Raw genomic sequence first — 12,060 nt, forward strand, 5'->3', positions numbered from 1 at the left:
GAAAATGTCAAGAAAAGAAACTTTTCTCCTTTTCAGAAGAAATTTAGTGAGATTTCTCCCATTAGATGTTAGCAAAGCCCTTCAGGCTGTTACATCTTTACTTTTATCAAACTCCATTTTAATTAGCCCACCTCAAACAAGCAGGGTGCAATTCAAAGTGTGGTAATTTGTTTAGCTAATTCTCTTCAAATTTTCCTTGTTGAATACTTATTGAAACACCAATAGATGGTCTCAGTGAGCATTTGAACGTTATACAAGGTTTCAAAAAGTTAACTATTTCCCTGCGTATTTGCTGAGGTGCTTCAGCGAAGCTTCACCTCATCATTTTGCTTTTCTTGTCATCACTCTGACCTCGTTATCTATTCCTGTCCAACAAAATCAAGGTGTTGTTTGAAGTTTTTTAGACTGACATTTATAAGTAGCTAAATATGTCAGTGCTTAAATTTGAGAACAACTTGGCCCTAAAAGTCCTTGAAAAGTATTTAAATTTAAGGTTGAACCTGATTAGTTTATCATGTCTTACTAAATGCTCAATAAATAAAGCTTAGAAATTAATTTTTATAAAATTATTTATAGTAAAACTTAAGTATTTAAGCTCCAGAGTTCAGAAAAAGTAAAATAAGAGTCAAGCTCCAGAAAAATAATGACACTGTTTGGAAATGTTGATAAAAGAGGGATGATTACAGCATTAAAATCCTCAAAAAACCAACCGGCAGCTTTTACATGAGATTCATCTCTTACTCTAACCCCAATCATTAGTCTGTATAAACATACTAAAGCACATAATAAAACATAATAGTTTTCTCCATGCAGATATTTTTTTAAACTAAAATCTTCACTAAGAACATCTTGGTTCTCTTTCCTCTCCTACATGGAAACCCTTCCAGGATGCAGCGGATAAAATCACCAAGCGCTTTGATGCTATTTTGCTCCAAGGTTTTGAAGATTCTACACAAAAGAACAACATTCGACCGACATAACAGAATCTCAAGATAATGAGACAAATTACGTGAGTGCAGGCAGCATCAGATCCCAAACTTTTTATCTATGAACAATACAGATAGCCCCTGTGGAGAGCAGGCTGAGGCTTTTTGTCCCTCTGTATGCCTTTCACTGAGGGTTCTGCAGCTGCTATCCACCAAGAGGAGCTGTGGATAGAAATAAACACCAGTCTTTTACAGTGGTGCACTGATGGAACCAGGAGAAACGTTGTCACCAACTGTTTTTTTTTTTTTTATCTTATAAAAAAACAGCAGAATCTCTGAATAAATTATCGTTTAAAGTTTTGGTGTTTTTGTTTTTTAATAGACGTCTCTTGTAAAATGTTAGTTTACTGTGTCCATACCAAGGATGTACGTTGTTGGGATTTTATTTGATATTTAATAAATCAACTGGCCGATAAACTACTCTGTCCACTAGACCTGCTGCAGATAGTACTTGGTTAGTACAGCGATCCCACAGTTCAGTTTACTACCTATTTTACAACCTCTGCAGCATTTTTTACAACACAAAATCAAGCCTTTGTCTTGACTAACATCCTCCTCATACCCCCAAGCCCCTCCTCTCACGATGATACAGAAAAAGAACATTTAATTTTTTATTTATGTCAAGACTCTGTACCTTTAAGTCCAATTAATATATAGAAGAATACATTTGAATTTATAAATACTACTGATCTGAAGTTCAGTTTACAGAATAAATCAGTTTATCATCACATTAATATGGCAGTACCATTTTACCTTCACAGAAATAGGAAATATACTTGGACTCTTCTGTTAAAGTTAACAGTCTAAGGTAATAAGCTTAAACTGTTTTTTTCTCAAATCACTTTGAGATTTATAAAGTGAGTAACTTATTACAGTGAGGCAACGTTGTGAGAACTTTTAATTCTTCAAAGTGAGGTGCTAAATGACTAGTCAATGTGAGCTCAGGTCCTGCTGTCCTGTCATTAGAATTTGTTTACTGGTTTTATAATTAAATATTAATGTAAAATTTACAATAAATTGAAGGGTGACCAAAATTGTACTATCAGGTCAAATTCTCTTTGTTAACTTTGGCCACCATTCAGAGGCCATAATTGGAGTTCATTTGATTTACTACTTTTAGAGGATAGAGGATATAGAGAGAATTATTATTCATATTAAAGGTGAGGCATAGAGGATGCGTGCTCGGATATAAACAAGACAGCTTGACAAACGTTTTTTTACTGGGATAGAAATGTCTATCATTTAGAGGAGGCTGTCCCCGGTTAAGTCATATGCATAAAGTGGTTGTTGTTTAGCACAGTTTGGGAGGATTTTTTTTTCTACTGAAGTCCCCGATTTAGGGGACCATCAGGCTGAAGAGGTGTAGACGACTGTCAAACAACTTGACTTCAGTCAGTCAAAGGCTTCTCCAGACAGACCGCAACAGAAGATCCTTCCTGCCTACAGTTCCCAACACCTCCATCAACTTCATTGAAACGGTAATTTAATGTTTTGTTGTTCAAACTGAGGGGTGCACAGTTGGTTAGCACCAGAGATGGCAAAAGTACTCACTTTCCGTACTTGAGTAAAAGTACAGATACTTGTGTTAAAAAATACTCTGGTAAAAGTGGAAGTACTGATTAAACTTCTTTACTCAAGTAAAAGTAACAAAGTACAGGCTTGTAAATTTACTTAAAGTATAAAAGTAAAAGTAGAAACCACTTTTTTCATGCCGTTGCCTACATTTTAAATGGATGTCTGCCAATAGGACTAGATCTCGGTTGTGTTCATTTTCAATCATCTCGTCGTCCATGCTACTATGCTAACGCCACCGCCACCAAGCTGCAATGATTTGCCGCCAATGAATAGCGCCGAATCTGTCGATTCATCTTGTAGCGGTGCGTCAAATGCAACGTAGATTCCCATCCAATTAGATTGAATTTGGTATTGATGACGTGAAAAATAATAACGGTAACTCCATTGAAATGATTCAAAACTAAAGTAACGAGCCAATTTTTAAAAATGTAAGGAGTAGAAAGAACAGATATTTGTGTAGAAATGTAAGGAGTAGAAGTAAAAAGTCGCCATAAAAATAAGTAGTAAAGTAAAGTAAAAATATCAGAAAAATCTACTTGAGTACAGTAACAAAGTATTTGTACTTCGTTACTTCCCATCTCTGGTTAGCACTGCTGCTTTGCATCAAGAAGGTTCCAGGTTCGATTCCCAGCCTGGGGTCTTTCTGCATGGAGTTTGCATGTTCTCCCTGTGCATGCGTGGGTTCTCTCTTGGTACTCCAGCTTCCTCTCACAGTCCAAAAACATGACTGTTAGGGTAATTGGCTTCTCTAAATTCTCCTTAGGTGTGAGTGTGTGCGTGAATGGTTGTTTTGTCCTGTTTGTCTCTGTGTTGCCCTGTGATGGACTGGCGACCTGTCCAGGGTGAACCCCACCTCTGGCCCATTGACAGCTGGAGTTAGCACCAGCACCCCTCGCGACCCCAGCAGGCATAAACGTGATGGAAAATGGATGGATGGATGTTCAAACTGATTTTAAATCCTCACATCTTCTTAGTTACAAACTCAGCCTGCATACTGCTGCAGACCTGAGTTGCATCTGTGAATCTCTCAACCTGAGTTTATTTCAGGGTCCGTCTCTGATCTGGATATTGTCTTGATTGAGGCTGCAGCAGAAAAGCGTTTCTCACGGTGGTATATGATGTAGCAAAAGGATGTCTCTTACCTAGCAGCAGGTAAAAATCCTCCTTTCCAAAGTGCAGCCAGTGTCTTTGGCTAAACTGCAGCCTGATTATCTAAACAGAGATAACTTCAATTAAGTATTCCCCTTTGGTTTGCTGAAATTGACGTGATGCATGAAGGAGGCACACCGGCATACCTAAGCCTTTGCATTTTTAAAATAATTTCTAAGAAACATATGCTTGATGAACATGGTTCATTTTGAAAAGTGGAATCGTCATTAAAAAGTGGAAAACAAACCATTTTGTGTCTAATTTAATGTTGCTTATAACTTGTTTCCTGTTAACGTCAGAAGCTGGTATGATAAAATGAAGAAACTTAAATATTTCAATGGCTGACATTAGCAGGAAAATAAATTAATTTAAAGACGTTTAATTTAGATATTCTAGCTGACGGCACCAAACTCTTCTCAGTTTTAACTTTTAGCTTTAGATCTAGTATATGCTATATGTTGTTTGTGTTGGATGTTTAAGGATTTTGTGTAATTCATGGAAAAAGTGTATTTTTCTCAGAGAATAGACTGAAATATCTCTCTGACCAGATGCCCATAACCCTCAAGGTTCTTTAGACTTGACATATCTCCTCATTAATAAAATAAATAAGGAGTATTCCTGTCAGTGTGATGTGATTACTGATCGCCCATGGGATAGAAAGCTGTGAATTCGGGAACATTCTAGCAGACGTAACCTGGGGTCATTACATTCTTCAACAGCTGACCCTTTCTTACAGTGAATGAAATGATTCCCAGTTTGTTTTGCATCTCTACCTCTCTGATGGATGAACAGCAGCCTTTTAAAAGTGTCACAAACTGAGACTGTTTGGATATTTGTGAATAACGGACATGTAATTTCTTCATTTTAGATGTATTAGGTAACTAGTTACATTTTAGTTACACATTTAGTTACACTAGTTACACTTTACTTGCTGCTTCTACTTAAATTACATTCCTGTGAGAGTATTTTTTACACCATTCACCACCAGAAAGATATACTATTCAGATATCAGGTGAAAATGCAGAAAAGAGTTTAGGCAACTGGACATGAAGTTTTCTAGAAGACAAGTCTCCTCTCATCCAAGTGGCTTCTTCATTTCTAGTGGTGGGGAGCACTGAGATTAATATACTGTAGGTGTAACAAAAGATTAGTAGAAAAAAACAAATGGCGGCTCTGATCCCTACTACTGGATTGGTCATGAAGGTCACCTGGGGTGTTAAATTGTTCTTAGGGGTTTCTTATGGGTCATTAACTCCATTGTCAGAGTGTTTATAATAATTATAATAATAAAAACAAATGAGACCTTCTCAGCTTTTGTTAAAGGCCAGAGCAAAAAGGTGAGTTTTGAACAACGACTTAAAAACAGGAATAGACTGGGCCATTTTTTTTTTTTTTTTTTTAAAACAGGAATAGACTGGGCCATCTTTTTTTTTTTTTTCCTGGGGGCGGTCTCTCCTCCTCCCTTGGTCAGGGGGCAGATTTCCTGTGTTGGCCCCTCCTGGGTGCCTTTGCTCTGGGGATCCCCTCAGGCATCTGGGGTTTTGGGTCCCCCGGCGCCTGCATTGGTGCTCTGTGGGGGACGCGTCTTTGGCTCTTCACAACCACTATTGAGCATTTTTCCTTTGGATAAACTTTCCATGCACAAGTGCACTCTCACAAACAACTACAGGTGCTTGGTTCCAGGTACTCAGAGATTCACTTCCATACAGAAAGGCCATATTTTGGGGTGTGCACATGGTGCAGTGGTTAGTGACCACCGGGGTTCGAATCTGACCTGTGGTCCTTTGTCGCATGTCTCTCCCTCTCTCTCATACCCCCTTTCCTGTCAGCTTACTCTCAGAAAAACGAGCCACTAGCGCCATAAAAACTCAAACAAAAAAAAAAGGAAGCCCATATTTTTCTCTTCAGCTACCACATTACACATGCCAGATTAAATAATACTACATATACTTCAGCGATTGTATCAAGGTGTTACTTTACTCTTATACTATATCCGTTAGTTGTGCTGTTCTTTTTACATCTTTCTTTGCAGGTGATGAAGCATGAATTATAATAAAGCTATTTATATGCATAAATCAAGCGAAACACTGTGGCGATAGCCGTACTGCTCCACTTGTGAAAGTAAAATCTGTTGCTCTCTTTTTGGCATCAAGACAATTATTCTTGTTGCCACATTGCCGTGTTTCCTGTCCTTCAAACAATTTTCTGTTTTAAATGCTGGAACGGTCCAAAGTTCGGGGGTTCTCTCAACGGGAGCAAACCCATTGAGAGTTTAAAAAACCATTAACAGTATCTTTAATTGAATCCTAAAGCTGACTGGAAGCCAGTGTAGGGAAGTTATGTGCTCATGTTTCCTCATGCTCACTGACATGTTATAGATATTTTTGTGTATTTATTCTGATAAAAAAGCCCAAGAAGGGAAATTAAGTAGCATTCCTTCAGAGTATGACAGGAAAACATGGTTGGGTTCCACCAAAATCCATATCCAGTAAAACATGCATTTAAATTTCTGTACCCTCATGTTCTTTTTGAGATTAGTTTCATTCATTTTTTTTTTATTGAGCACCGGGTCATGCTCCCCTTTTTACTCTGCCATGGCAGGTGCCTGGTTAGGCTTTAATTAAGCTTCATCCCTTCTGCCTTAAGCTGTCACTGTTGGCACCCAGACCTGTAATTACCAGCTGCGACCCAGGGTGCCGTGCTGTTTACACTAGCACACCCAACAGCTTTATGCTGCTAAGATACATGAAGGCATTAATTAGACCCTATCTGCCCTGTCCTGAGTAATTAAAGTCGATGGACGAGACGTTCATTCACCTTCACTTTGAAAAAGTCAGCGAAAAGCTGCCCTAATGTCAAAGCTGTGGTTATGAAGAATTTAGCCTTTGATAGATAAATAGCTTCAGATCCAACTAGGTGTCTGTTTGCAGGTGTGATTTTGGGAATTTCTATTTTTCTGAAACCATGTTGGACAATCAAAGAGGCCTTATGAATATGAGTACAGATCCAGATAGCCAGGACTAATGTTGGGCTTTATATTAACCAAAGAAAAAAATATCAATCAAACTTTATTAATGGGGCACTTTACACACCTAAGTGACCAAACAGTGCTGAACAGGTTCATAAAACAATGAAAAACAAAACAAATACGCCATACATCTACAGCAGCTCACAGAAAGCTCACAGAATAGGAGCAGTTGAATTAATTAGTTTGAATAGTGAGAAAAATATACGGTAAAAAAGTATAAGGTTAGCCCGATATTTCTGCTCAACTGGAATCCAAACTGAAATAAAAAAGATTAAAACTAATACCTAATATTGATCTGTTAAATGAGGAAGTTATGTCCCCTAAAAAGCAGTTGCGCCTCGGGGGCTTCCCCACCGGTTCTTTTCCTGGGAGCAAGTTTCTTACTACTCTTAACTCAAACTGGGTAAAACCATATAAAAAGGACTATAAAAACAGGAGTAAAAAAGTAACAGAGTTTATTCCAGATCAAATGTTACAGGACAGAGAAAATGCTTGGAGCTTGCACAGCTGTGGGCTCAAAAATCACGTCGAACAAGGTCATCTTCTGCTTCTTATAGCTCATGACTCTATGTGTTGGATCATGTGGAATTTTAGCTGTCTGTATCAGAAACTGACACGCCATCCATGCCCTGACCTGTATGCATCTTGCCTCTATGCCCAAGATTACAGATACATCTTTTCTATCTGTCCGGCTCCAAGATGTTCCCATATCCTGAGTATCTTTAAAAGACAAGAAGGCTGTCCTGATTAGATGACCTCCGTACACACAGTGACATCCACAATGTGAAGGAAGGCCATCTACTCTCTCTATCTGGCTAACAAAGTAACAATGCACATGATGTATAAAAGAATAAACCTAACAGACTTTTTTTTTAATCTTGATTTGAGATTAATTTACTAAGCAAGACAGATTCTGTTACTTTATTAATCTTCTTTTTAAAAGGATTCTACTCAAAATAAATTCAATAATCTGCCAGTGCATTTAGATGATTGCACTTAGTAATGATTCATGTTTTCACAATATAAATCATGATTTTGAGAAGTCTTACTGAGTGCAATTATCTTCCTGCACTGGCAGGCAGATTTTTGCACTTGTTTTTGAGTGCAGTTTTCTCAAGAGAAGTTTAATTATCTAACCTCCAGTTTCAACATCTTCCGTTTACATTTTTTAACAGAGCATTGTATTATGTTAATGAGAACGGTTCCATATTCCCTGTGTCTACTCGGAATGTCACTGTCCAGGAATCCACCCTTGGTACTTCACCATCAAAATACCAAACAACTTTTCTGTGTAGCTGTAGTCAGTCTGGCTCTGGCCAGACCTCACACCAATGCTCTCTTTAGGCTTTGGGTACTTTAAACTGTGCTTGACAGTGTAACCCAGATGTAGTATTGCAGGTGTTGCTTTTCACTGGCTCATGCAGGTGGTCTAGAGCAGTGTTTTTCAACCCTGGTCCTCAAGGCACACTGCCCTGCATGTTTTAGATGTTTCCCAGCTTTCACACACCTGTTATCAATTGATAGCAGATTATCAGGCTTTGCTGAACTGCAATCATCTGAATCAGGTTTGCTGAACCTCAGAAACATCCAAAACAGGCAGAGCAGGGTGCCTTGAGGACTAGAATTGAAAAACACTGGTCTAGAGCAAAACTGACATTTACAGAATTAGGGAATGCAGAATCTGTCCAAAATAAAATTTCAGCAAAATATAAACAAAGAGACTTCTGGCTTGATCTAAGGTTGTAAGACTTAATTGGACAATTTTTGCTGAGTAGTTCCAACGTGACATCATGTCCAGTGTGCTAAAGCAAAACAACACTATTGTGGTGGTATATAGACCCCGGGTAGCAACAACGTTTCACATAAAACAACCAACATGGTTCTGATAACATGGTTTAGAGAAGCGCACGCCTTTTTTAAAAAACAAAGGAACAACTACAATGGACAACCTACGACGAAAGGTTAATCTGTCTTTTTGCCAACTCCATTAACAGAACCTGTTTCTCTTCGACCGTGACCTTGATATCTTGCAGATGCACCATTGTTGTTTTGGAAGATAAACGCTTCCGCCGGCGCCACTGAAGTTCTCATGACCATCCGCCCCTTGCGTTTGGTGGGAAACTTCTGTGCGTCGCTAGCAATTCCAGACCGATGTTGCAGAAGCATACCAGCAAAACTGGTTCGCGAACAGACCCAAGCGACATTTAATGTGTGCTGTTGCAGAAGTATATTCTGCCCTAAACAGTTCATAAAACAATCTGAACAGTCCAGTAGAGGGAGAGAGAGCAACACTCTGGTGGATGCACAGTTCAGTGGCTCGCCCCACCTCATGTTTTCCAAGTCGGTGTCGGATGAATATTTCTCAAACTCTAAATGGCCAAGTATCAATTTCCAACGTACAAATCATCTTCACACAGGGACAGATTGAGAATGGAAAATATCACAAAATTCTAAAACAAAATTGGCTTCTGAAAACTTCTTCTCTCATGGTTTTTTTCTTCATCTGTTCCCGGTCTCCGCAAAAACAACAGTCTTTTAGCAAAGAAAAAAACTTTGAACAATCCAGTTGGTATTGCTCGTCGCCTGGGTCACACGTCAATGTGCTCTACAAAATAAAAGTCCTAATATATTTTAAATACAAAAAATTAGAGATGCACGATATTGGGATTTTGCCCGATATCCGATATGCGGATATTTTCAAACTCATGTAGCCGATAACCGATATCGATACCGATGTTAAAGCTGGACAAAAATAAGTAGTCATTGAAAATAGCAGTTTTGTTATCCATTTCTGACACTTTGAAAAATAATATACTCAAATATATTTTCATATGCTGATATCAAATTGATTTTTAAAAATGCGGCATCGATCTATTTTACTTTCAAAATCTGGTGAAATTTCATCGTTCTGTTACAAACTCTCGTGATATTTTGCTAATTCTTGTGAGATTTTGTTAGTAAAATAGATAGATACCGTGTCAATATATCAACATATAAAAATATGGCAAAATTTTGTGAATTTTCGGGGGATTTCGTAGCATAACGATGACATATAGCAATATTTCATTAGTAAAAGAGATTGATATGGTGTTTTTAAATGGCAATATATCAGCATATGGAGATATTGTGATATTTTAATGTATCAATATTTTTTCCCTCGTCTTTAGAAGTTTTTAAGTCTGTAAAAAAGAAGTTTTTGAGGAAGAAGAAGAAGTAGTATTTTTTATTTTTTTATTTAGGCTTTAGAAACTCAGAAGCTGATCAAGTATCGGGTTAAATATCGGTGGGGTGGCCGATGTCCGATATTCAGTTTTAAGGCCGATACAGGCCGATACCGATAGGGGGCCGATTATATCGTGCATCCCTACAAAAAATAATCAATAAAATAGCATTCTGAATGAAATAAAATATTAATTACCATATTGAAATATTTATTGACTGATTTACTTTTACGCAGTTTATTTATTCTGGTAGCAAAATAAACCTGGGTTACAAGAATCAAGGTCAGTAAAACCACACATTTGATAAGGTAGAGGTTTAACATCAGCGCTACTCTTTCCAATGAAAGCTCAGATAACTCGATCATCTGGGATCAGTTTCACAAAGTAGGTTTAATAAACTCAGACTCAAATCCTAGACTCTGAATTGATCTAGCCTAAGGCTGGAAACTGAGTTTTCAGTTTTCCTGCTGCGCGTCGGTTTAATCAACTCTGAGTAGGTCCACTCAGAGTTCTGTAACAAGTAAAAGAGTGTTATCAGTGGAGTCCCTATTCAATGAGTCACCATGACCACAGGCAACAGGAAGTGCCAATTCACCCCACTGGAAAAATGAAAAGTAAAATGCACAGTATCATTAAAATAGCACACCATAGACACAACTGATAAAGTTTGAATAAATTATGACCTTATAAAACATGGCAAATCATGGCTAATGAAATTGAGCAGAAGTTACCTTTAAAGCATTCATAGTATTTTTAATTTCATCATTAGAGGCTTATCAAAGAATAAAAAAAAAGGTTAAAGAACTGAGTGAAAGTTAAAGGAACTAAGATTTCTCACATTCACTTCCTCACTCTCACAAGTCCGAGCAATGATGTGTTTTCTTCTCCATGTGCTGCTAGCAAATGTCAGGACCAACACCTCAGATGGCTGAATATGCCGGACCATCATGCAAGGTCTCTCTTTTACCTTCATCCCACTCATGAGTCACCACCCTCAGCATCCCCATGTTGTTTCCCTGCAGAGCTACGATGTTGTGGCTGATGACAGCATGCATTAAAGGCCCATTGGTCACTAATGACTGACACTGCTGCACAAAGGAGCCGGTGATGGTGACTAATGAGAGCTTTTACAATGTGCTCGTAGGAAGCAAACATATTCTGAGATATCAAACACAAAGGTTGTGGAGGTGTGTTAAGGACCATTTTATGAAAATTTGCTCAATTGATTTATTAGAAAAACTGCGGATTAATTCAACAGCATACTTACAGATGCTGGTGATTGTTACAAAATTAAAAAAGGGCATGTAATTATCAGTAAAATCAACTATTTACAGTCAGTTGATCAGGTCTATAAATTAGCTTTAAGTCTTCTGATTTCATTCTTCAGTTCATTATGCTTTTACAAGTCTAACCAGTTTACAACCACAGCAAATCTTCACACAGCATATTTGTGTTGGATCCTGCTAATTATTTCCTATTTCCATTTTATCGAAATACTTGTTGCTTGTATGCAAATGTTGTTAGATGTAAATATAGCAGGGTGGGATGCACAGGTTCATAATCAGCATCTTTCAAAAAACAGCTTTTAAGAGCCCATCTCAGGGAGGAGGCATAAGAGGTTGAGCTCCAAGCTTTCCATAGAAAATAAGTCATAATCAATTCCAGGCTGTCAAGTAGAGGGCACAAAGAGAAACCTGTCGATGCAGGCAGCCATTACGCTTTTGCTGAGTTTGGGGTCGATGGTTTTGAAATGAAAAGAGAGAGAGACAAGCGGTCATAAACTGAATGATCTGGGCAAGAGGCTAAAAGTTTCAGCTGGTCTTGATGATGATGAAGACGGGAAAAGAGAGAGAAGGGCGCTCAGCAAGAGGAAAAGTTATAGTTAACATGCAAAGGGAAGTAAACTTTCTTTTTTTTTTTACAAAACCCTCAAGATAATTTAGCAATTTTAATTTTTTTTTCAGAAACCAAAAGGACAATTAATCATCGCATGTAAAAATATCCAGTTTTTAAATATGTAAAAAGGTCTGCACCATATAGTTAAGTGGTTAAATGCCAGCCGATTAAACGGCCAGCGGCCAAAATAATTTTTGCCTGCGAG

Source organism: Cyprinodon variegatus, unplaced genomic scaffold, assembly GCF_000732505.1.
Source record: "Cyprinodon variegatus isolate N-32 unplaced genomic scaffold, C_variegatus-1.0 Scaffold0, whole genome shotgun sequence".
Taxonomy (NCBI): domain Eukaryota; kingdom Metazoa; phylum Chordata; class Actinopteri; order Cyprinodontiformes; family Cyprinodontidae; genus Cyprinodon; species Cyprinodon variegatus.